General features: G+C 38.0%; 1 protein-coding gene across 5 annotated transcripts in view; it reads left to right on the top strand.

Annotated features, from left to right (window-relative positions):
• The window catches only part of ENOX2 (ecto-NOX disulfide-thiol exchanger 2), a 271300-nt gene that overhangs the window by 138277 nt on the left and 105562 nt on the right, over nt 1-27461 (top strand). The window contains exon 2 of one of the 5 annotated variants that reach the window (XM_036271454.1): nt 5244-5303. The exons of the other annotated variants lie outside the window; for them this stretch is intronic. The gene's annotated coding sequence lies outside the window, so the exon portion shown is untranslated. The remainder of the gene's footprint in view (nt 1-5243; nt 5304-27461) is intronic. 5 annotated transcript variants of the gene reach the window in all.

The raw sequence follows: 27461 nt of genomic DNA, 5'->3' as shown, positions 1-27461 counted from the left end.
AACATACAAAGACATTTGAACACATGGAAGCTAAATAGCATGTTATTAAACAATGAATGGTCATCGAGGAGATCAAGGAAGACATCATAAACTTCATGGAAACCAATGAAAATGAAGACACAACAACACAAAATTTATGGGATGCAGCGAAAGCAGTCCTGAGAAGGAAGTTTATAGCACTACAGACCTACGTCAAAAAACAAAAAAATCTCTAATAGATATCTAACCTCACAACTTAAAGAACTAGAGAGCAAACAAAAAGAAAACCCCAGAGCAAGTAGAACGAGGAAATAGTAAAGACCAGAGTAGAAAAAAACGACATAGAGTACCAAAAAAAAAAAACCAAAAAAAAAACAATTCAAAGGATCAACGAAACAAAGATCTGGTTTTTTTAAAAGATAAACAAGATTGATAGACCCTTAGCTAGACTCACCAAGAAACAGAGAGAACCCAAATACACAAAGTCAGAAGTGAAAGAGGAGAGATAACAACTGACACCACAGAAATACAAAAGATCGTTAACAACTACTATGAACAGTTATATGGCAACAAATTGGACAATCTAAGCGAAATGGACAAATTTCTAGAAACACATAGTGTCCCAGAACTGGACCAGGAAGAGATAGAAATCTTGAACAGACCAATAAGAACAGAAGAAATTGATGATGTAATCAAGACTATTCTAGCAAACAAAAGCCAAGGCCCGGATGGCTTCACGGGGGAGTTTTACCGACCATTCAAGGAAAAACTAATACCCATTCTCCTCAAATATTTCAAAAAATTCAAGAAGAAGGAAGATTTCCAAACTCGTTTTATGAAGCCACCATAATTCAAATTCCAAAACCAGAAAAAGACACAACAAAGAAAGAAAACTACAGGCCAATATCCCTGATGAACATAGATGCCAAAATCCTGAACAAAATACTAGCAAATCGGCTCCAGCAATACACCAAAAAAATTATCCACAATGACCAAATGGGATTCATCCCAGGGATGCAAGGTTGGTACAATATTCGCAAATCAATAAACATGTTACACCACATAAATAAAATGAAGAATAAAAACTACGTGATCATATCAATAGATGCTGAAAAATCATTCGACAAAATCTAGCATCCATTTCTGATAAAAACTTTAAGCAGTGTGGGAATAGAGGTATCATATCTAGACATAATAAAGGCCATATATGAAAGACCTACAGCCAACATCATACTCAATGGGTGAAAACTAAAAGCATTTCTCTTAAGAACCGGAAAAAAGGCAATGATGCCCACTTTCGCCACTCTTATTTAATATAGTACTGGAAGTCTTAGCCACAGCAATCAGACAGGAAGAAAAAATAAAAGGGGTCCAAATTGGAAAGGAGGAAGTGAAATTGTCATTATTTGCAGATGACATGATACTATACATAGAAAACCCCAAAGACTCCATCAAAACTTTATTAGACTTAATAAATGAATTTGGAAAAGTAGCAGGATACAAAATTAACGTCAAGAAATCGATGGCATTCTTATACACCAATGATGAACTCACAGAAAGAGAAACTAAGCAAACAATCCCATTTACCATTGCGGCAAAAATATTAAGATACCTAGGAATAAACTTAAGCAAAGAAATAAAGGACCTATTCGCAGAAAACTACAGGTCATTGAAAAAAGAAGTAGAGGAAGATATAAAAAAGTGGAAGCACATACCCTGTTCATGGATTGGGAGAATTAACATCATTAAAATGTCCATACTACCCAAAGCAATCTATACATTCAACGTGATCCCCATCAAAATACCAATGGCATATTTCACAGAATTAGAACAATTATTTCAAAAGTTCATATGGAACCAAAAAAGGCCTCGAATAGCCACAGCAATATTGAAAAGGAAGAACAAAGTTGGAGGAATCACATTACCAGATTTCAGGTTATACTACAAAGCCACTGTAATCAAAGCAGCCTGGTACTGGCACAAGAACAGGCCTATAGACCAGTGGAACAGCACAGAGAACCCAGAAATGGACCCAAGGGAATATGCTCAATTAATATTTGACAACGGTGGCAAGAGCGTACAGTGGAGTAAGGACAGCCCTTTTAATAAATGGTGCTGGGAAAATTGGACAGCTACATGCAGAAAAATGAAACTAGACCATCAACTTTCACCCTGCACAAGAATAAACTCAAAATGGATAAAAGACTTAAATGTGACTCATGAATCCATGAAAATCGTAGAAGAAACTCTAGGCAGCAAAATTTCAGACATCATACACAGCAGAATTTTCCCTCACACATCACCTAAGGCAATAGAAACAAAGGGGAAAATGAACACAAGGGACTACATCAAACTCAAAAGTTTCTGCGCAGAGAAAGATACAATCATCAAAACAGAAAGGCTACCCACTGTATCGGAGAGCATAATTGCCAATGATATATCAGATAAGGGGTTAATTTCCAATACATATAGAGTGCTCATACAACTCCAGAAAAGGAAGACAAAAAATCCAATTAAAAATGGGCAGAGAAACTAATTAGACACCTCTACAAGCAGGACATACCAATGGCTAAGAAACATGAAGAAATGCTCATCGTCACTAATCATCAGAGAAATGCGAATTAAAACAACAATGAGGTATCACCTCACACCTGTCAGAATGGCCGCCATCAATAAATCATCAAACAACAAGTGTTGGCGGGGGTGTGGAGAAAAGGGGACTCTAGTAGACTGCTGGTGGGAATGCTGACTGGTGCGGCCACTATGGAAAGCAATATGGTGTTACCTCAAAAAATTAAAAATTGAACTTCCATTTGACCCAGTGATTCCACTTCTAGGAATATACCCTAAGAAGCCTGAAACACCAATCAGAAAGAATACATGTACCCCCATGATCATAGTAGCACTATTTACACTAGCTAACATCTGGAAACAGCCCAAGTGTCCATCAGTAGACGAATGGATAAAAAAGCTGTGGTACATATACACAATGGAGTACTACGCAGCTGTAAGAAAGATCTCTTATCCTTTGAGACTACATGGAGGGACCTGGATGTATCATCCTAAGTGAAACAAGCCAAACAGAGAAAGACAAGTTTTATATGATCTCACTTATTTGTGGAATATAATGAACATAGCAGTCTGAGGAAATGGGTAGTCCCAGAGAAGTGGAAGTGGGGTACAGACCGATAATCCCCAGAAGAGGGGGTGGTGAGGGAGAGATAAACCACAGAACTTATATGCATGTATGCATGAACAGTGGTCATGGACAATAAACTGGGGAAAGGGTGGGGAAGAGGGGGTGGGAGGAATCAGTGGGGAAAAAGGAGAAACATCTGTAACAACAATTAATTAATAAAAAAATAGAAAATTAGGAAAATTCAAAACAATATATAAATAAAAATAAATTTTTAAAAAAATGATGGAAAGCAAAAACCTAGAACCATGATTACTATACCCAGCAAGACAATCATTTAGAATTGAAGGACCGATAAAGCACTTCCCAGACAATAAGAAGCTAAAGTTTATCACAACCAAACCAATATTACATGAAATATTAAAGGGACTTCTTTAAGAAGAAGAAAAATGATAAAAAGTATGAATAACAAAATGGCAATAACTACATACCTATCAATAATTACTGTAAATGTAAATCAATTAAATGCTCCAATTAAAAGACATAGTGTTGCTGAATAGATAAGACCCATACTCATATGCTGCCTACAACAGACTCACTTCACATAGAAAGTCACACCCAGACTGAATGTAAATGGATGGAAAAATATATTTTATGAAAATGAAAATGAAAACAAAAAGCTCGGTAGCAATACTTATACAAAACAGACTTTAAAACAAAGGCTATAATAGGAGATGAAGGACCCAGCAATTCTACTTTGGGGTATTTATTCAAGGAAACCCAAAACAGTAATTCAAAAAGACTTATGAATTTCTAAGTTCATTGCAGCATTATTTACAATAGCCAAGATATGGAAGCAACCTAAGTGTCCATTGATTGTTGTATGGATGAAGAAGAGGTGTTCCATTTATACAATGGAATATTATTCAGCCATAGAAAAGAATGAAATCTTGCCATCTGTAACAACATAGATGGACCTAGAGAGTATTATGCTATGTGAAATAAGTCAGAGAAAGACAAGTGCTAAATGATTTTACTTCTATTTGGAATCTAAAAAATAAATGAACAGATAATTCACAAACAAACTCATAGATACAGAGAACATTTTGATGGTTGCCCGATGGGAGTGGCTTAGGGGATGGGTGAAAAGGGGGAAGGGATTAAGATGTGCAATTGCCAGTTACAAAAACAGTCATAGGGATATAAGGAATGACATGAATAATGTAATTAATATGTATGGTGTCAGAAGGGCATCAGACTTATCAGGTGACTACTTTGTAATTTACATAAATGTCTAATCACTATGCTGTACACCTGAAACTAATGTAAAATTTTATGTCTATAATTGAAAAATAAAAATTATCTTAAAGTCCCTGGCTGATTTGGTTCAGTGGTTAGAGCGTCTGCCCATAGATCAAAGGGTTGCATGTTTGATTCCTGGTCAAGGGCATGTATCTGTGTTGCAGGTTCCATCCCCAGCCCGGGCTTGGGTCTTGTAGGAGCAACCAATCGATGTGTCTCTCTCACATCAATCTTTCTCTCTCTTTCTTTCCCTTCCTCCCTCCCTTTCTATCTGAAAATCAGTGTAAAAAATATCCTCAGCTGCAGATTAACAACAGTAACAACAAAATTATCTTAAAAAATACCCATACATACAAAAGCACTCATAGACACACACACACATACATGTCAAATGTACTTATAAATATTGGAATAATATTAATCCTAAAATAATTTTGCCATATTAATATATTTTGATGCTTTAAATAATATGTGATATAATAATATCAAAAGTAAAAAATTAAGCTTCATTGGTAGAAATTTTGGATTAAAATTGAGTTTTATTGGGGAGAGTATTTATGAAATGAAATTATGACATAGCACACCCAAGCTCAATGTGCTACCTTGTTTCTGTGGTGCATGAGCCAGGCCCTACCTCAACTTTTCAGCTGACCTGAAATAGGGTTTTGATGATCTTCTGGAGAAGCAGGATAGTTGCTGGTAGATTTTGAGACTCATTGTGCAAAAATTTGGAAATTTATGCTCTATTTCGAAAAGGACTGGTCAAATCTAGGATCATGTTGTAGCTCAGTCAAACTGTCCTTAGAAATCTGTGTTCTCTGTTTAGGTTGACTGCCTGAAAAGTATTTTCAAGGATCTGCACAGAAAGGAGGCAGCCAGGACTATAGTGAGTTAAAATATCCCAATACCCAGGCATAGTTCTTAATTTCCCAATGAATTTTGTAAGAACTCTAAAGAAATAACAATAAAGCCCCGGAAATGTATACCTGAATTGGAATCATAATTTTATATAAAATAGCTTAATTAGATCCTATTCAAAACACTTACATTATTTTATTTTTGATACGTGCCTCTAGCAGAAACTGAACCCAGGACTCTCTAGTCCACAGGCCAACGCTCTGAACGCTGAGCGAAACTGGCCAGGGCAGAACACTTATTTTATTTTATTTTTTTCATCTCTAACTTTTTATTTTTCTTGAAGTAAATGACTAGACATAAAAGCCTTAACTACAAAATTTTAAAAATATATTATTCTGTTACTTGTTTTTTTTAAATTAATTAATTTTTGTTACAGATGTTTCTCCTTTTTCCCCCACTAATTCCCCCCTTTCCCACCCTACCTACCCTTTCCCCAGTTTGTTGTCCATGTCCACTGTTCATGCATACATGCATATAAGTTCTGTGGTTTATCTCTCCCCCACCACACCCCTCTTTAGGGCATTGTCAGTCTGTACCCCACTTCCGCATCTCTGGGACTACCCCATTCCTCAGACTGTTATGTTCATTATATTCCACAAATAAGTGAGATCATATGAAACTTGTCTTTCTCTGTTTGGCTTGTTTCACTTAGGATGATACTTTCAAGGTCCCTCCATGTAGTCTCAAAGGATAAGAGATCTTTCTTTCTTACAGCTGCATAGTACTCCATGGTGTATAAGTACCACAGCTTTTTTATCCATTCGTCTACTGATGGACACTTGAGCTGTTTCCAGATCTTAGCAATTGTAAATAGTGCTACTACAAACATAGAGGTACATATATTCTTTCTAATTGGTGTTTTAGACTTCTTAGGGTATATTCATAGAAGTGGGATCATTGGGTCAAATGGAAGATCAATTTTTAATTTTTTGAGGTAACACCATATTTTTTTCCATAGTGGCTGCACCAGTCTGCATTCCCACCAGCTGTGTACTAGAGTCCCCTTTTCTGCACACCCTCGCCAACACTTGTTTTATGATTTGTTGATGGCGGCCATTCTGACAGGTGTCAGGTGATACCTCATTGTTGTTTTAATTTGCATCTCTCCAATGATTAGTGATGATGAGCATTTCTTCATATGTTTCATAGCCACTTGTATGTCCTGTTTGGAGAGGTGTCTATTTAGTTCCTCTGCCCATTTTTTAATTGGATTCTTTGTCTTCCTTTTGTGATTTTATGAGCACTCTATATGTATAGGAAATTAACCCCTTATCTGATATATCATTGGCAATTATGCTCTCCCATACACTGGGTAGCCTTTCTGTTTTGATGATTGTATCTTTCGCTGTGCAGAAACTTTTGAATTTGATGTAGTCCCATGTGTTCATTTTCTCTTTTGTTTTTATTGCCTTAGGTGATGTGTCAGTAAAAATTCTGCTGCGTATGATGTCTGAAATTTTATTGCCTACAGTCTCTTCTAGGATTTTTATGGATTCATGACTTACATATAAGTCTTTTATCCATTTTGAGTTTATTCTCGTGTAGGGTGTAAGTTGATGATCTAGTTTCATTTTTCTGCAAGGAGCTGTCCAATTTTCCCAGCACCATTTATTGAAGAGGCTGTCCTTACTCCACTGTATGCTCTTGCCACCGTTGTCAAATATTAATTGAGCATATTCCCTTGGGTCCATTTCTGGGTTGTCTGTTCTGTTCCACTGGTCTATATGCCTGTTCTTGTGCTAGTACCAGGCTGTTTTGACCACATTGGCTTGGTAGTATAACCTGAAATCTGGTATTGTGATCCCTCCAACTTTGTTCTTCCTTTTCAATATTGTTGTGGCTATTCGACGCCTTTTGTGGTTCCATATGAACTTTTGAAATAATTGTTCTAATTCTGTGAAGTATGCCATTGGTATTTTGATGGGCATTGCGTTGAATCTATAGGTTGCTTTGGGTAATATGGACATTTTAATGATGTTAATTCTCCCAATCCATGAACAGGGTATGTGCTTCCACTTTTTCATATCTTCCTCTATTTCTTTTTCAATGACCTGTAGTTTTCTGCGAATAGGTCCTTTATTTCTTTGCTTAAGTTTATTCCTAGGTATCTTAATTTTTTGCCGCGATGGTAAATGGGATTGTTTTCTTAGTTTCTCTTTCTGTGAGTTCATTATTGGTGTATAAGAATGCTATCGATTTCTTGATGTTAATTTTGTATCCTGCTACTTTGCCAAATTCATTTATTAAGTCTAGTAAAGTTTTGATGGAGTCTTTGGGGTTTTCTATGTATAGTATCATGTCATCTGCAAATAATGACAATTTCACTTCCTCCTTTCCAATTTGGATCCCTTTTATTTTTTCTTCCTGTCTGATTGCTGTGGCTAAGACTTCCAGTACTATATTAAATAAGAGTGGCAAAAGTGGGCATACTTGCTTTGTTCCTGTTCTTAAAGGAAATGCTTTTAGTTTTTGCCCATTGAGTATGTTGTTGTCTGTAGGTCGTTCATATATGGCCTTTATTATGTCTAGATATGATTCCTCTATTCCCACACTGCTGAGCGTTTTTATCAGAAATGGATGCTAGATTTTGTCGAATGATTTTTCAGCATCTACTGACATTATCATGTGGTGTTTATTCTTCATTTTATTAATGTGGTGTATCACATTTATGGATTTGCGAATATTGTACCAGTCTTGCATCCCTGGGATGAATCCCACTTAGTCATGGTGGATAATTTTTTGGTGTATTGCTGGATCCGATTTGCTAGTATTTTTTTCAGGATTTTGGCACTATGTTCATCACGGATGCTGGCCTGTAGTTTTCTTTCTTTGTTGTGTGTTTTTCTGGTTTGGAACTAGTATTGTGCTGGCTTCATAAAACAAGTTTGGAAGTCTTCCTTCTTCTTGAATTTTTTGAAATACTTTGAGGAGAATGGGTATTAGTTCTTCTTTGAATGTTTGGTAAAACTCCCCCGTGAAGCCATCCGGGCCTGGGCTTTTGTTTGTTGGGAGAGTCTTGATTACATCTTCAATTTCTTCTGTTGTTATTGGTCTGTTCAAGTTTTCTATCTCTTCCTGATGTAGTTTTGGGAGACTATGTGTTTCTAGAAATTTGTCCATTTCGTTTAAATTGTTGAATTTGTTGCCTTATAATTGTTCATAGTAGTTGTTAACGATCTTTTGTATTTCTGTAGTATCAGTTATCTCTCCTCTTTCATTTCTGATTTTGTGTATTTGGGTTTTCTCTCTGTTTCTCTCGTTAGTCTAGCTAAGGGTCCATCAATCTTGTTTATCTTTTCTAAAAACCAGCTCTTTGTTTTATTGATCCTTTGATTTTTTTTTTTTTTTTTTGGTGTCTATGTCATTTATTTCTGCTCTGATCTTTACTATTTCCTTCCTTCTACTTGCTGTGGGGTTTTCTTTTTGTTTGCTCTTTAGTTCTTTAAGTTGTGAGGTTAGATAGTCTATTAGAGATTTTTCTTCTTTTTTGAGGTAGGACTGTAGTGCTATGAACACCCCTCTCAGAACTGCTTTTGCTGCATCCCATAGATTTTGTGTTGTGTCTTCATTTTCATGGGTTTCCAGGAAGTTTTTAATTTCTTCCTTCATCTCCTCAGTGACCCATTCATTGTTTAATAACATGCTATTGAGCTTCCATGTATTCCAATGTCTTTGTATGTTCTTCTTCCAATCGATTTCTAGTTTCCTTCCATTGTGATCTGAGAAGATCCTTGATATGATTTCAATCTTTTGAACTTGTAGCGACTTAGTTTCTGCCCTAATATGTGGTCTATCTTTGAGATTGTCCCATGTGCACTTGAGAAGAATGTGAATTCTGTAGTTTTGGGGAGTAGTTCTCTGTAGATATCTATTAAATCCATTTGGTCTAGTGCTTCATTTAGAGTCTCTGTTTCCTTGCTAATTTTTTGTCTAGAGGATTTATCCAGCGATGTCAGCAGGGTGTTGAAGTGCCCTGCTATGATTGTATTGCTATCGATTTCTCCTTTGAAGTCCTCCAGAAGTTTTTAAATATATTTTGGTGCTCCTATATTGGGTGCATATATGTTTATCAAGGTTATATCTTCCTGTTGGATAGATCCTTTCAATATTATGTAATGGCCTTCTTTGTCTCTAATTATGGCCTTCATTCTGAAATCTATTTTATCAGATATAAGTATTGCTACCCCAGCTTTTTTTTCTTTTCCGTTTGCTTGGAAGATTTTTTTCCATCCTTTCACTTTCAATCTATGTGAGTCTTCTGTTGTGAGGTGGGTCTCTTGCAAACAACATATAGATGAGTCATGGTTTCTTATCCAATCTGCTACTCTGTGTCTTTATATGGGAGCATTCAGTCCATTTACATCTAAGGTGATTATTGATATGTACTTATTTATTGCACTTTTTGTTTAGTGTGGTTCTATTTTTCTTCCCATTTCTCCTGGTTATTACAGCAGTCCTTTTAACATTTCTTGCAGTGCTTGTTTGGTGGTAATGTATTCCCTTAGACTTTTTTGTCTGGGAAGCTCTTTATTTGACCTTCTATTTTGAATGATAGCCTTGCTGGGTAGAGTAGTCTTGGATTCAGATCCTTGTTTTTCATGACCTTGATTCCTTCATGCCATTCCCTTCTGGCCTGTAGTGTTTCTTGTGAGATGTCAGCTGAGAGCCTTATAGGGTTTCCTTTGTAGGTAACCTGTTGCTTATCTCTTCCTGCTTTTAAGATTCTCTCTTGGTCTTTAATTTTTGGCAGTTTGATTACTATGTGTCTTGGTGTTGGCCTGTTTGGGTTCTTCTTACTTGGGGCTCTCTGTGCTTCTTGAACTTCAATGCCTTCTTCCTTCACCAAACTAGGGAAGTTTTCTGTCACTATTTCTTTGAATATATCCTCTAACCCTTGCTTATTTTCTTCTTCTTCAGGGACTCCTATGATGCGAATATTATTCTGTTTCCAGTTGTCCCACAGTTCTCTTAAGCTGTCTTCCTGTTTTTTAATTGTTTTTTCCTTTTGGTTTTCTGATTGGTTGATTTCTTCTAGCCTGTCTTCCAATTCACTGATCCGGTCCTCAGCTTCCCCTACTCTGCTTTTTAGACCTCCAATGTGTTTTTCATTTCTGATATGTCATTCTTCATTTGTTCCTGTTGGTTTTTAATTTCCCACTGGTTGATTTTCAACATTTCTGTCTTTACTCATGGTGCTCATATACTTACACATGCTGTTGAGCTTCTTCAACATCATGGCTCTAAATTCTAGTTCTGTTAACTTGCTTAACTGCACCTCATTAATCTCATCTTCTGTAGAGGTCTCTTGTTCTTTCATTTGGCTTTCGTTTCTGTTTTTCACCATTTTGGCTATCGCAGTGGGCTTTGGAGTCTGCCAAATTTTCCCAGTGGGTGTTGGTGTTCTGCTGTTTGTGGCTCCCTCTCCTGGGTTTGGATGAGCCAGGGAGGACCCACTTTAAACACCACTGTCAAGTCTTAGCTTTTCTGGTTACTGTTGCTAGCCCAGGGAATGGTAGTTATCTTCTAGCTTTTTTTGCCTGTAGGCTATTAGTAGAGGTCACCTGAAGACCCTTGGTTTGGGAGTTGCCTGAAAAACTCCCTCAGGTTCTCAGTGTAAGAGGATTTCCAGAAGGTGGAGCACCTGCTGGTTGTTAATGGGCCTCTATTACATTTCAATGGCCACCAGGTGGGGTTGAATTTCTGAGGGAGGGGCCTCCGCCTCTCCTCAGGGCCCTGGGGAGGAGTAAAATGATCACATTCCTGCGTGGCTGCACTCAGCAAAAGCTCTTAGCACCCTCCAAAACCCGAGTGTCCCCACAGTTTCAGTCTATTCTGACTTCACTCTGCCAGAGCCCAAGGTGAGTGGCTGCTGCCAATTTAGCCTCTGTCTAGACTCTGCATCATGGAGCCGCTTGGGACTTTTATCCCGAGGGCGCTGCTTCCAGCCAAGGGCGGCCGCGGCTGTGGCACCAGCCAAAGGTGTTGCACTCAGCAGAATCCCCAGGACTGAGCCGTGGTAGCGGGACACTGCCAAGGTGGCAGTAGCTTCCAGTAGAGGCCCCTGGTCCCCGCGATTCCATGCGGCACCAGCCGAGGGCTTAGCATGCAGAGTTCATGGGACTCAGCCTTGGTAGCAGCGTCCTGCTGAGTCCCCTGGTCCCAGCCAGTCCGTGCCAGTCTGTGCGGCACCAGCCGAGGGCTTAATAGGCAGCCGAGTTTGCAAGACTCCAGTGGGGTCGCAGCCGTGGCGGCAGCAGCAACTTCCCACCAAGCCACCTGGTCCCCGTCCAGGCCGCTGCGGACCGTGGGCTCCTGGCCCCCTCTCGCGTCCTCGCAAGCCTACCAGGATTGAGTCGGTGTCCCTGGTTATCGGGTCCTCCAAGGTGTCTTTTGGTTGCCCCTTCCTGAAGATTTGCCTTTATTTTCGTTATAAATCCAGTTTGGTCCTGGGAGATGGTCTGTGTAGCTCCATTCACTCCGCCGCCTTTTCTCCGGTTTCCAGAACACTTATTTTGGAGTAATCTATGGTTACATTTCAGTGTTTTGACTTTGAATGCACACCACTTTTTCGTTCTCAAAGTGTCTCTGGAATGCCAAAAAGATTGGAAATGCTCTTATGAACCTGGGTGGACATGGATGGAGAGAAACCAAAACGTAGAGTCAGAGCCTTTCTGAGAGTATGGAGGGACTTCTAGGAAGCCAGAACCAAGGTTTTGTTCTGAAATATCAAAGCAGTATAATAAACATGTTACCTTTTATTCTGCTTACCTTCAGTTCATACATTGCCACAATTCCAACTTCTCCTGTGGTCAAAACTGAGACAATGGATTTAAAACAAAGACTTCTAAATTACCTAACACAGTGGTAATTTCAACAAGAAATTTTAGGTATAGAGATGAGCAACCTAAATTATGCCCTTGGATGGGAACTAAAGGGCTGCTACAGGTAGAGCTTATTCTGACAAGGAGCTTCTTTTTTTTCCTATGGATCCATGGACTTTGTGGAAAGCAGTATAGACTATTGATTGAGAGTATGGTTAGTAAAAGCTACGTATTGTGTGGCCTTACTGTGTTATCTCTATAAGCTTAAATTTCTTCATCTGTAAAGTAGAGAATACAGTAATAATATTGCCTACTTTTGGATTGTTGTGACGATTAAGTGAGATGATGTGTATAAAACCTGGAAGTTCATACACATTCAATTAATGGGTAGGAAAATTGTGGACACCATCCCCCACCCCTGCCACAAAAGTAGAGGTTGTTTCTACAAGAAGAAAGCCAGAGTGAACTGGCCTGCCAGAAAATACCAAGTGTTGAACTACAAAATAGGCCTGTGTGCTATCTTTGTCAGGCCTTAAAAATGGGAAACCTCTAATGTTTCTAGTGTTTTGTCGACATCAGTAGCCTTAGTACATATAGTACAGTGGCAATCATCTGGCATTGTTCTCACTGGCCCTTCCACACAGCAATAGTACAGTGACAACAATTGTTCAGGACAGTGGTTCTGGGGCCCTGCTGGGTCCCAAAGTACCTTTTCAGTAATCAGAAAAATCATAGTAAGTCTAGTTTTGGTGCTTAGTATACTTTCTCTTTTTATTCTTTGAAAATAGCTAACTTTATTAACCAGTCATACCCTAGTCCACAAAAATGCAGCATATTCTGCTTACCTATCACTGTATGATAAAGTACTTTATAACTCAGTGACTTAAACATAATCATTTAATTGTATTTTAAGATTTTTCTGGATGGCAAATTTGGTCAGGACTCCAATGTGTGTTCCTCTGTTTCATATGGTATCAACTGGAATGCCTCAGCTGTATCAGGCTAGTGTGGAGGCTCCAAGACAACTTTGCTCATATGCATGGCATCTTGGCAGGGACAGATAAAAGATGGGCCTCAGCTGGATCCCTCCCTTTATATTTACACTAAGATCCTCTCCACGTGGTCTCTCAGCATAGTAGTTGGACACGTTACATGGTGACTTGAAGCTCCTATACCAAGTGTTCCCCGAGATAAGGAGAAATTTTATCTCCCTTAAGTCGTGGGCCTGAAAACAGACACAATATCCCTTCTGCTATATTCTATTGACAAAATTAGTTCTAAAGTCCATCTAGGTTCTCAAGAGACCTTGTAATTGGAGGAATATGAAAGAATTTGTATCTATCTTTAATTCACCACACTTTGAAAATTAATTATATAGAAGTATTTTGTTACTCATCTGCCATGTTTTTCAGTACACCTGCTGCACCTTATACCTGCAATTAAATTAATTCATTAAAACAATTGACATACTACATTGAGGAGCAGTGCAGTGGTTAAGAGCATTAGAGTTATACTAACCTGACTTTGAATACTAGGTCTGCCCCTTACTGGCTGTGTAACCATGAGCAAGTAACTAAAGCCTCTGAGCCCCTATTTCTTTATCTCTAAAATGAATAATAATAATACCTAGTTCACAGTTCTTTTAGAATGAGGTTATATAAAATGCTTAGCACAATACCTAGCACATTGTAGCACCCAATGAACAATTATAGTGATGATAATTATTGATGATACAACATTATAACTGTATGCTTGACTTTTCCAAACTAAACTATGAGGTCAAGGATTTTTTTTTACTCATTCCTTCTATTTCAACAGCTGGTAGAGGGCCTGGCATCAAAATACTGAATGGATGGGCAAATGGATAACTGGACTGTAGCATAGAAATGGCATTTGCCTCCATTGTAACTCCCTATCACAGAAGTGTACAGAGAATGGAGAATGTTAATATTGCCAGGTAACTACTCTAGGTTAAGTGCAAATTGCTAGACAGAAAGAAGGTTTAAGGGTACACTGAAACATTACATGATTTTTAACTCTGAGGAGCAAGCTGGCCAAACTAACACACAGCATTTGCAGCATTTCCAGTAAGTTGGGATTTTGGGAAGTACACAGTTCAGAATAGGGAATACAAATCAACATCTTATAACACTTCCACCAATGACTCATTCCACCAGTGAGTGCCAAGAGTCAAGAAAGCAGTAGGGAAAAGGTGCTAGAAAAAGAGACGGTAAAAGCAAAACAGAACAGGGTATTTGTTTTGAAAAGGAGTCTGGAGGAATATCTCTTTTCCACAACACTTTATAAAGTAATTTCAAATCTCCTTCAGAAGATTGAATTCCTAATATAAGTGGTAATACTAAGTACATGTTGGCAGTACTCCTCAAGCCACATCAGGAGCCTGGAAAAGGGAGAGAATTTCTCTGGTGTTCTATTCCTAACATGTGTTAAATTGTTGGACTTCTTTGATTTTTCAGGTTCTATAATGCTTCTATAAGACCCAGGATTTCAAATGGTTATTTTCTTAGTTGGCATTGGAAATTCATGTCTCCTTTGCTGCTTAATCGTTGAAAATAAAGAAAAGAAAATAATGTGATAAGAACCTTTAAGACTCCATCAAAAATTTACTAGGCTTAATGAATGAATTTGGAAAAGTAGCAGGATACAAAATTAAGGTCAAGAAATCGATGGCATTCTTATACACCAATGATGAACTCACAGAAAGAGAAACTAAGAAAACAATCCCATTTACCATTGCAGCAAAATAATTAAGATACCTAGGAATAAACTTAACCAAAGAAATAAAGGACCTATTCACAGAAAACTACAGGTCATTGAAAATAGAAATAGAGGAGATATAAAAAAGTGGAAGCACATACCCTGTTCATGGATTGGAAGAATTAACATCATTAAAATGTCCATACTACCCAAAGCAATCTATAGATTCAATGCAATCCCCATCAAAATACCAACAACATACTTCACAGAACTAGAACAAATACTTAAAACGTTCATATGGAACCAAAAAACACCTCGAATAGCCACAGCAATCTTGAAAAGAAGAACAAAGTAGGAGGGATCACATTACCAGATTTCAGGTTATACTACAAAGCCTCTGTAATCAAAGCAGCCTGGTACTGGCACAAGAACAGGCATATAGACCAGTGGAACAGAACAGAGAACCCAGAAATGGACCCAAGGCAATATGCTCAATTAATATTTGACAAAGGTGGCAAGAGCATACAGTGGAGTAAGGACAGCCTCTTTAATAAATGGTGCTGGGAAAACTGGACAGCTACATGCAAAAAAATGAAACTAGACCATCAACTTACACCCTACACAAGAATAAACTCAAAATGGATAAAAGACTTAAATGTGGCCCTGGCCAGTTTGGCTCAGCGGTTGGAGTGTCGGCCTGCGGTCCTGAGAGACCCGGGTTCGGTTCCCGTTAAGGGCATGTACCTCGGTTGCAGTTTGTCCCCGGCCCTGGTCGGTTGTGCGGGTGGCAGCCACTCGATGTGTCCCTTTCACATCGATGTTTCTCTCTCTCTCTCTGTTCCTCTCCCCCCCCCCCACTCTACCTGAACAAAAAATGGAAAAATGTCCTCGGGTGAGGATAAAAAAAAAAAAAAAGACTTAAATGTGACTCATGAATCCATAAAAATTCTAGAAGGAACTGTAGGCAACAAAATTTCAGACATCATACGCAGCAGAATTTTCACTGACACATCTCCTAAGGCAACAGAAACAAAGGAGAAAATGAACACATGGGACTACATCAAACTCAAAACCTTCTGCACAGCAAAAGATACAATCATCTAAATGGAAAGGCTACCCACTGTATGGGAGAGCATAATTGCCAATGATATATCAGATAAGGGGTTAATTTCCAATACATAGAGAGTTCTCATACAACTCCACAAAAGGAAGACAAAGAACCCAATTAAAAAATGGGCAGAGGAACTAAATAGACACCTCTCCAAACAGGACATACAAAAGGCTAAGAGTCATATGAAGAAATGCTCAACATCACTAATCATCAGAGAGATGCAAATTAAAACAACAATGAGGTATCACCTCACACCTGTCAGAATGGCCACCATCAACAAATTATCAAGCAACAAGTATTGGCGAAGGTGTGGAGAAAAGGGGACTGTATTGCACTGCTGGTGGGAATGCAGACTGGTGCAGCCACTGTGGAAAACAATGTGGTGTTACCTAAAAAAATTAAAAATTAAGTTGCCATTTGACCCAGTGATCCCACTTCTAGGAATATACCCTAAGAAGCCTGAAACACCAATCAGAAAGAATATATGTACCCCCATGTTTGTAGCAGCACTATTTACAATCACTAAGATCTGGAAACAGCCCAAATGTCTATCAGTAGACGAACGGATAAAAAAGCTGTGGTACATATACACAATGGAGTACTATGCATGTGTAAGAAAGAAAGATCTCTTATCCTTTGAGACAATATGGAGGGACCTGTAAAGTATCATCCTAAGTGAAACAAGCGAAACAGAGAACGACAAGTATCATATAATCTCACTAATTTGTGGAATATAATGAACATAACAGTCTGAGGAATGGGGTAGTCCCAGAGATGTGGAAGTGGAGTACAGATTGACTATCCCCAGAAGGGGGGGGGGAGATAAACCAAAGAACTTACATGCATGTATGCATGAACAAGAGACATGGACAACAAAGTTGGGGAGAGGGCTGGGAGGGAGGGGGAGGCGGGAATCAGTGGGGGAAGAAGGAGAAACATCTGTAACAAAATTAATTAAATAAAAATAAAGTAGGATTATAAAAAAAAAAAAAAGGAACCTTTGAAATGTCATGTACAACTTGCCCTCTAGCAAGACCTGCTGGGCAATGTAGTCTGTGGAACTCTTGACATATTGAACACAAGGAAGAAAGAGAGTTTATCTACTCTGGCTTTAGTGATATGTCATGAATACATTTGCTTGTAAATGGGTTTCATAAAATATTAATGTAATCATACCAAACAGCAGAGTCGTGACTACATTAGTCAGGAATTATATTTATACTGTGTATTTGATTTTTGTTTGTCTCTATTTATTAGTAGACAGTACATGGAGACAGGCATTTATTTCTCAGTTGTGGCAGAACTTGTTTAATGAACTGATGTTTCTGTAATCTGTGTAAGGTAGAGTTGTGAGTGACAGAGCTATATAAATAATAATGAGGAGGCAAGCAGAACAATAAAAGGAAGACAAACAGTTCAGTAGGAGGGAAAAATAGATGGGATGGTTTAGTTGGCACACAATCTAATCTAATATTTTCATACTCAAAATTAAGTTTATAAATGGGTGAAGTAATGTTAACAAATTTTCCAAAATCTTATAAACAAGGAATGAAATTTTCCAAAGACATAAATTGCATTCTTAACCATACTGCTCATATTCTACACCATAGGAACAGAGTATCAGGATCCTTAAGTTCTCCAAGATGGAAAGGAAGACCTGGACCCCATATCCATGTGCCTAGAGCCTGAAATATGGAAGGCTATCACAAATGTTTGAGGAATGTGGGAATGAATGCCTTAATAAGTTAATTTATTAGTGTGTGTATGCATGTTTTGAATGAAAAGAAGTGAAACTGGACAACGAATGGGTCTGGGCTGCCTGCCACTACTTGAGCCATTTAAGCAGAGACAAGTTTGAATCATATATGAGAATTCATTCCAATATTGCTGGCATTATGGGGAAGCATTGGGTCATTCCTGAAAAATCTGCTCTCCACCCACCCCACCATAAACCAAACTGCTTATACTGGGTATTACATGGGGAAGTAAGCAAAAGGAATAACAATGGGTAAAATGGCTACAGATAACAGGCATGGAATAATAATGGGTAAAATTGTTACAGACTATAGGCATGGGGAACTGGGCAAAAAGAATAACAATGTGTAAACCAGTTATAGATTACAGGCATGGAGAAGTAATGTGGGCTAGGGCATGTGGGCTGGGGGCTACAAAGGGTTGTTCCAGTGCACTGCCTCCAGGACTCCAAGGTTGTTAGTCTTTCTATGATAAGAAGGCAGTTCTCAGATAAAGTAAATGGACAGCATTCCCAAGGTTACTCCCAGGGCATACAGCTCCCTGCCATGTCAGAGTGGACTTTCTTTAATCAGAAGATAGCAATCACAATGAATAGAACAAGGATGTTTAACATTTCCTTTACCTATGGCTAGTACCCCACTATGATTAGTTCTCTATTATTCTTTCCTGCCCCTTTTATTCCTTCCTGTTGATTTTATCATCCCATATCTATGAGATTAGTTATAAATGGAAAGTGTTTTTTTGAACTATATTATTCCTGGCCTATATTTCCCTTTATGGATTTTGGCTCTGAATCCTTTCAAGGAAAAAGGGATGTCAGGCCTCTAATGTAACTGCTTCTTGCTGATGGAGGGTAGGTGGAGTCCTGAGATCCTGCCTGACAAAACAAGAGGGGGGCCAAAAGGGGAAAGTAACTTTTTTTTTTTTGGTATATACCCCTAGCGGGAACTGAACCCAGGACTCTGGCCCACAGGCCAACACTCCAACCGCTGAGCCAAACTGGTCAGGGTGGAAAGCAACTTTTAAGTGAAGCCGATAGACCATCCATGTTTCACTGACTCAATTCTATAATGAGGCCTATACTGTGTGAGTAAGCAATTAGGTAAACAGGGACGTAGGCATGCATTCTATGAAATAGAAGAACACAAACATAAAGGTTAATGTATACAGCAAATCATAAACCTATTTGATATTTCCAAATGTTTAAAATCACAGTGACAGGCCCTGGCCGGTTTGGCTCAGCGGTTGGAGCATCCGCCTGCGGTCTGGAGAGACGCGGGTTCAGTTCCCGCTGAGGGCACGTACCTCGGTTGCAGTTTGTCCCCGGCCCTGGTTGGTCGAGCAGGTGGCAGCCACTCGATGTGTCCCTTTCACATCGATGTTTCCCTCTCTCTCTCTTCCTCTCTCTCCCTCCCACTCTATCTGTTACAAAAATGGAAAAATGTCCTCAGGTGAGGATAAAAAAAAAAAAAAAGTTAAAATCACAGTGACAATCTGATAGATTGTTTTTAGTTAGAACATCTCTGGTGATGTCATCAGTTGCTGAGGCATGTATGGCATACACAAACACTGCCTTAAAACTTTGACGATGGTAAACTGTATTGGGGTTTAATACCCACAATTAGGCTTTGTGGTTTCTAATGAAGCACATTTTTTTTTCTCCCTTAGAGTATCCTCCAGTTAGAGACTCTATTAAGTCTAATTCTAGTCTGGCTTGATTATTTGCATAAACACAAGAGTGTCAATAGGTCCAATTGATCACACAGGCTTTCTCTGCTGGAATGTTACTCATCGATGAGGAATCTATAGATTGAGCTCTAGTTAACATTCAGTAGTCAGCCCCTCAGGGCAGAGAAGCTAAAGCCACAGTTGCCATCAGGCAATGCCTGGGATACTTGTAGATTTGGGTCCTATCCTCAAGTCCTTGAGGGTTTTGTTTGTTGTTGTTTTTTTGCCACATTTCAGGAAAGCAACCTTTTTCCTTACCAGGAAAGACTGCCATAAACCCACGTGGCCAAGCAAGGTACCAGGCCATGTCTCCAAGAGCCTTTTTCAACTTCAAAGTCAATTTTCATTCCTCAAAGCTTTCTGGTGACATCCAGAGACCTGGCATGTCACTCTCAGACATGACATTCCAGTCAAAGTCTTGGTTAATAAAACCACAGTTGGAAACTGGCTTTATGTGTCCTGTTATGAAGAAATCGGATTCCTTTTGGATTCATGCAAATAAACATATTTCCATGAAAATAATAATGCTAATTAAGGGCTTTCAAATTCTGGAGGTATCAGGTAGGGAGAAAAATATAAATGCCTCAACATTGCTTATAACGTATAATTTACTAAATTCCTTCAAGAAAAGAAACATGTTTCCTTATGTCTGGAAAACAAAAAGATTAAAAATTAGCAATACTTACAAAAATTACAAAAATGGTAATTATTTTCAGTTCATTCAGTCCCATAATCAAATTCTATTTTTTCTGATTTTTCCTGTCAGTGCTTCCATAAATTCATGTTTTCCAGAGTTCAAGTAATTTCCATCAAGTTCAAGGGGATTATAAGAAAATTTATTCTCAAGGATATGTAAAATAAGTCAGAGCCCTTTCCATGGATGTACAGAAGATGTAGTATCTTTGCAAATGCATCAGAGTAAAACTGTTGTAGACCAACGAGACAGACCAGACTCAGACTCCGAACTGGGTTCAAATTAAGAGAGCTTTATTAGCCATGCGGCAACTGTCCCATCCTCCGCAGAGGAGAGAGCAGCCCCAAGCTCAGGGGGAGGGTTGCTTATATAGTTGACTTAGCCCCTGTTAAGGAATTTGGGATAAGGGTTTGCAAGCAAGCAAGTATGTACAGAAGCAGATATTTGCAGTTAGCTGTTATGCCTGAGGGAGCAAGCAGTTTTGGTGTATACAAAGCAATGGTTATTGTAAGGAATCTGGGGGTGCCACCGAATGAAACAGAGAAGAGACTGGAGAGCCAATCAGCCAAATAAACAGGGATCGGGTTTTATTGGGTGCACTCCGGGTGGGTTCACAGACTCCGGGGGTCGAGTCCTAGAAGCCGAGCTCAATGTAGGGGCCTGTATCTTTTATATCTGCCTGTTGTAGCTGGAATTTATCCCTTAGGGTTTAGCCCTGCGGGGGCTATGCATGGAGCCTCTGGAATGTGGATCCATAAGAGCAAGATGGGAGTTAATCTATAGACTCAAGGTAGGCCGTTCAGGGTGGGAGACAAGGCTGAGCAAGGTGACAATGGTCGAGCACTTTGCCTGGCGCCAGTCCCCAGGCCATCGGACAGTTATCTATAAAATGCAGTGGTTATCTATTAACTCTAGCAGCTAGTTCTTACTATTCTCTTAAAATCCATGGGATAAGGTCTGCCTAATGGGAAAAATTTTACTGTACGTTCACATAGCATGAGTTTGTCCTTTACAAAACAATGACAGTCCATAAATGACAACAAGGAAATGAAAAATGACACAGTTATAAATATAATTAAAATGTAATTGACACAGAATCCTGTCCTTTTGTAAAACACAACATTCCAGAATAGCAATCAGAGTTATAAAAGAAAGTATAATAGAATTTGTACATTGCTGGATATTTTTATATAGTCAAATGGAACATCCATTAATAATATGCATAGATAATTGAAATATATTTATTAGTTCTTTATTTAACAAGGTTTCTGATGTACCTTTAGCATAAATTTTTTCCTTCATAAGGAGAGAAAACAAATCCTTGAGCCAATTGGAATGGCCTAAAGCTAACTGTAGGTAAAAAAAAAAAAAGGTGTTTTGTTTTGTTTTTATATAGAATTTTTCTTTTTAATTAATTTATTTTTGTTACAGATGTTTCTTGTTTTTCTCCCAATTGACACCTTCCTCCCGATCCCACAGCCCCCTGCTCACATCATTGTTGTTTATGTCCATTGGTTATGCATATATGCATATAAGTTCTTTGGTTTATCTCTTCCCTTCCGACTGCCCCACTCCTCAGAGGTTTGTCAGTCTGAAACCTACTTCTATGTCTCTCAGTCTATTTTTTTTAATGAGACTATATATTTTATTTCTTTTATAAATTATTTTTATCAATTTGTTTTTCTAACAGATGTTTCTCCCTTTTACCCCATTGATGCTCTCCTCCCCATCCTGCCCCCTGCCCCATTCCCCAGCCTTGTTGTCTAGGTCCATTGGATATGCATATGTGCATATAAGTTGTGTGGTTTCTTTCCCCCCTCAACCCCCCCTCTGCTAAGGTATATTAGTCTGTACCCTACTTATAACTCTCTGAGTCAATTTTGTTCATCACTTTGTTTAGTTCATTATATTCCACAAAGAAGTGAGATCATGTGATACTTGTCTTTCTCTGCTTGGCTTGTTTAGCTTAGCATAATACTTTCCAGGTCTCTCCATGTCATCTCAAAGGATAAGAGATCTTTATTTCTTACAGCAGAAAAGTATTCCATCATGTACATGTACCACAGCTTTTTTATCCACTTAATCTATTCATGGACACTTGTGTTGTTTCCAAATCTTAGCTATTGTAAACAGTGCTGCTATGAACATAGGAATATATATATATATATATATTCTTTCTGGTTGGTGTTTCTTAGGGTATATTCTTAGAAGTGGGATTACTAGGTCAAATGGCAGTTCAATTTTTAACTTTTTGAAGTAAATCATAGGGTTTTCCATACTAGCTGCACCAGTCTGCATTTCCACCAGCAGTGTACTAGAGGCCGCTTTTCTCCACACCCTCGCCAACACATGTCTAATGATTTGTTGATGGCGGCCATTCTGACAGGTGTGAGGTGATACCTCACTGTTGTTTTAATTTGCATCTCTCTGATGATTAGTGATGTTGAGAATTTTTTCATATGTCTCTTGGCCATTTGTATGTCCTGTTTGGAGAGGTATCTATTTAGGTCCTCTGCCCATTTTTTAATTGGGTTTTTTGTCCTTTCTTTGTTGAGTTAATATGAGTACATTATATATTTTGGAAATTGACCCCTTATCTGATGCATCATTATGGTCTCCCATATACTGGGCTCCCTTTCCATTTTGATGGTTGTTTCTTTTACAGTGCGGAAGCCTTTGAGTTTGATGTAGTCCCATGTGTTCATTTTCTCCTTTGTTTCTATTGCCTTAGGTGTTGTATCATTGAAAATTCTGCTGCATATAATGTCTGAAATTTTATTGCCTAGGTTTTCTTCTAGAATTTTTATGGATTTACAAGTTACATTTAAGTCTTTTATTCACTATGAGTTTATTCTTGTGTATGGTATAAGTTGGTGGTCTAGTTTCATTATTTTCCAAGTAGCTGTCCAATTTTCTCAACACCATTTATCGAAGAGACTGTCTTGACTCCACTGTCTGCTCTTGCCACTTCTGTCAAATATTAATAAAGCATAATGTCTTGGATCAATTTCGGGTTCTCTGTTCTGTTCCACTGGTCTATATGCCTGTTCTTGTGCCAGTACCAGACCGTTTTGATTGCAGTCTAATATATAGAGAGTCCTCATACAACTCAACAAAAAGAAGACAAAGAACTCAACTAAAAAATGGACTGAGAAACTAAACAGACACCTATCCAAACAGGACATACAAATGGCTAAGAGACATATGAAGAAACGTTCAACATCACTAATCATCAGAGAGATGCAAATTAAAACAACAATGAGGTATCACCTCACACCTGTCAGAATGGCCGCCATCAACAAATCATCAAGCAACAAGTGTTGGTGAGGGTGTGGAGTAAATGGGACTCTAGTACACTGCTGGTGGGAATATAGACTATGGGAAACAATAAGGTGTTACCTCCAAAAATTAAAAATTGAACTTCCAATTGACCCAGTGATCCCACTTCTAGGAATATACCCTAAGAACCCTGAAACACCAATCAGAAAGAATATATGTATCCCCATGTTCATAGCAGCACTATTTACAATAGCTAAGATCTGGAAACAGCCCAAGTGTCCATCAGTAGACGAATGGATAAAAAAGCTGTGGTACATATACACAGTGGAATACTATGCAGGTGTAAGAAAGAAATATCTCTTATCCTTTGAGACAACATGGAGGGACCTGGAAAGTATTATCCTAAGCAAAACAAGCCAAACAGAGAAAGACAAGTATCATAATCTCACTTATTTGTAGAATATAATGAGCATAACAGTGTGAGGAATGGGGTAGTCCCAGAGACATGGAAGCAGGGTACAGACTGACAATCTCCAGGAGAGGGGGTGGTGGAAGAGAGAGAAACCACAGAACTTACATGCATGTATGCATGAACAATGGACATGGACAACAAAGCTGGGGACAGGGCGGGGAGGATGGGGGGAGGAAAAACATCTGTAACAAAAATAAATTAATTAATTTTAAAAAAGAATGTGGTCAATTTCTGGATGTTAATTTTGTATCCTGCTACTTTGCCAAATTCATTTGTTAAATCTGGTGTATTTTTAATGGAGTCTGTAGGATTTTCTATGTACAATATCATGTCATCTGAAAATAATGATACTTTTACTTCCTCTTTTCCTATTAGGTCCCATTTATTTTTTCTTCTTTTCTTACTGCTGTGGCTAAGATTTCCAGTACTATGTTACATAAGAGTGGTGAAAGTGGGCATCCCTGTCTTGTTCCCATTCTTAAAGGGAATGCTTTTAGTTTTTGCTTATTGAGTATGATGTTGGCTATAGGTTGTTCATACGTGGCCTTTATTATGTTGAGATATGATTTTTCTTTTTTCTTATTGCTGAGTGTTTTTGTCAGAAATGGGTACTGGATTTTGTCAAACACTTTTTCAATGTCTATTGTTATGACCATATGATTTTTATTTTTCATTTTGTTTATGTGGTGTATCACATTTATTGTTTTGCGAATATGGTACCAGCCTTGTATCTCCAGGATAAATCCGACTTGGTCATGGTGAATAATCTTTTTAATGCATTGCTGTATCTGATTTCCTAATATGTTGTTAAGGATCTATGTTCATCGGGGATCTTGGGCTGTGGTGTTCTTTCCTTGTAGTGTCTATATCCGGTTTTTGAATTAGAATAATGATGACCTCATAAAACAAGTTTGGAAGTCTTTCTTTCTTTTGAATTTTTGTAAGAGTTTCAGGAGAACATGTGTTAGTTCTGCTTTGAATGATCAGGAAAACTCCCCCATGAAACCGTCTGGGCTCGGGCTTTTGTTTGCTGGGAGAGTCTTGATTACATCTTCAATTTCTTTAGTTGTTATTGGTCTGTTCAAGTTTTCTATTTCTTCCTGTTGAGTTTTGGGAGACTACGTGTTTCTATAAATTTTTCTATTTTTCTTATATTGTCCAATTTGTTACAGTATAATTGTTCATAGTATTTGTTAACAATCTTTAGTATTCTGTGGTGTCAGTTGTTTCTTCTTCTTTTTCATTTCTATTTTTGTTTATTTGGGTCCTCTCTATTTGTTTCTTGGTGAGTCTAGCTAAGGATCCATCAACCTTGTTTATCTTTTCAAAGAACCAGCTCTTTGTTTCATTGATCTTTTGAATTGTTTTCTTGGTCACTATATCATTTATTTCTGCTCTGATCTTTACTATTTCCTTCATTCTACTTCCTCTGGTTTTTTGTTTATTTGTTTGGTTGGTTGGTTTTTTGTTTGGTTGGTTGTCTGCTTTTTAGTAAGTTGTGAGGTTAGTCAATTAGAAATTTTTCTTGTTTCTTGAGGTAAGCCTGTAGTGCTGCATCTTATAAATTTTGTGTTGTTGTGTGTTCATTTTTATTGGTTGCTAGGAAGATTTTAATTTTTTCCTTGATCTCCTTGGTAACTTATTTACTGTTTAATAACATGCTATTTAGCTTCCATGTGTTCAAATGTCTTTGCGTGTTGTTGTTGTAATTGGTTTATAGATTCATCCCATTGTGATCTGAGAAGATGCTTGATATGATTACAATCTCCTTGAACTTGTAGAGACTTAGTTTGTGTCCTAACATGTGGTCTGTCTTTGAGCATGCCTCAGGTACACTTGAAAAGAATCTCAATTATGCCATTTGGGTGTAATTCTCTGTAGATATCTATTAAATCCATTTGATCTAGTGCGTCATTTAAAGTCTCTGTTTCCTTGTTAATTTTTTGTCTAGAGGATCTATCCAGTGATGTCAGTGGGGTGTTGAAGTCCCATGCTATGAATGTATTGCTGATGATTTATCCTTTGATGTCCTCCAGAAGTTTTTAAATATATTTTGGTGCTCCTATATTGTGTGCTTATATGTTTAACAAAGTTGGATAGATCCTTTCAATATTGCATAGTGGCTTGCTTTGCCTCTAGTTATGGCCTTCATTTTGAAGTCTTTTTTATTGGATATGAGTATTGCTACCCCACCTTTTTTTTTTTCTTTTCATTTGTTTGGAAGATTTTTTTCCATTCCTTCACTTTCAACCTATGTGAGTCTTTTGTTCTGAGGTGGGTGTCTTGTAAACAACTTATATAGGAGTCTTGCTTTTTTTTTTTTTATCTGATCAGCTACTCTCTGTGTTTTGATTGGAGTGTTCAATTAATTTACATTTAAAGTTATTGATATGTACTTATTTATTGCTATTTTTGTTTATTGTAGTTATTTTTCTTCCCATTTCTTCTACTAATTACAGCACTCCTTTTAACATTACTTGCAGTACTGGTTTGGTTGTAATATATTCCCTTTCTGTCTTTTTGTTCTGGAAGCTCTTTATTTCACCTTCTATTTTGATTGATAGCCTTGCTGGATAGAGTAGTCTTGGATTCAGAACCTTGTTTTTCACTACCTTAGTTCATGCCACTTCCTTCTGGCCTGTAGTTTTTCTGTTGAAAATTCAGTTGATAGCCTTATGGGGGTTCCTCTTTAGGTAACCTGTTGCTTTTCTCTTGCTGCCTTTAGGATTCTCTCTTTTCTTTAATTTTTGGCATTTTAATTATGATTTGTCTTGGTGTGTGTTTGTTTGAGCTCTTCTTACTTGAGGCTCTCTGTGTTTCTTGAATGTGAATGCCTTTTTTCTTCACCAAGTTAGGGAAGTTTTCTATTACTATTTCTTCAAATATATTCTCTAACCCGTACTTATTTTCTTCTTCTTCTTCTGGAACTTTTATGATGGGGATGTTGTCACGTTTTCAGTTGTCCCACAGTTCTCTTTAGCCGTCTTCCTGTTTCTTTTAATTTTTTTTTTCTTTTTAACTTTTTGATTGGGTGATTTTTATTCTACCCTGTCTTCTAAGCCACTGATCCGGTCCTCAGCTTACTCTACTCTGCCGGTTATTCCTTTTATTGTGTTCTTTATTTTTGCTATGTCATTCTTCATTTTGAATTGGTTGGTTCTCAATGTTTTTATATCTTTTCTCATGGTCTTGAGCTCTTTACTCATGATCTTGAGCTTCCTTGTTATCATTACTCTGAATTTTACCTCTGATAACTTGCTTAGCTGCATTTTATTTGTCTTCAGTAGAGTTAACTTGTTCTTTCATTTGGGATTTGTTTCTTTGTTTCACCATTTTGGCTGTGTCAGTGGGTTTTGGAGCCTCCCAAATTTTTCCCGTGGGTATTTGTGTTCTGATTTCAGCTTCCTCTACTGGGTTTGGATGAGTATGGGAGGACCCACGTTAAACATCACTGTCAAGTCTTACTTTCCTGTGTAGATTTGCAGGCCAGTTACTTGATTAGCCTAACGTTTTAGCCCTTAGATCAATAAAAATTTTCTCAGGTTACA

The sequence above is a fragment of the Molossus molossus genome, unplaced genomic scaffold, assembly GCF_014108415.1.
Source record: "Molossus molossus isolate mMolMol1 unplaced genomic scaffold, mMolMol1.p scaffold_m16_p_2, whole genome shotgun sequence".
Lineage (NCBI taxonomy): Eukaryota > Metazoa > Chordata > Mammalia > Chiroptera > Molossidae > Molossus > Molossus molossus.
The sequence above is the reverse complement of the archived record's forward strand: the minus strand, read 5'-3'. Positions and strand labels throughout refer to the sequence as shown.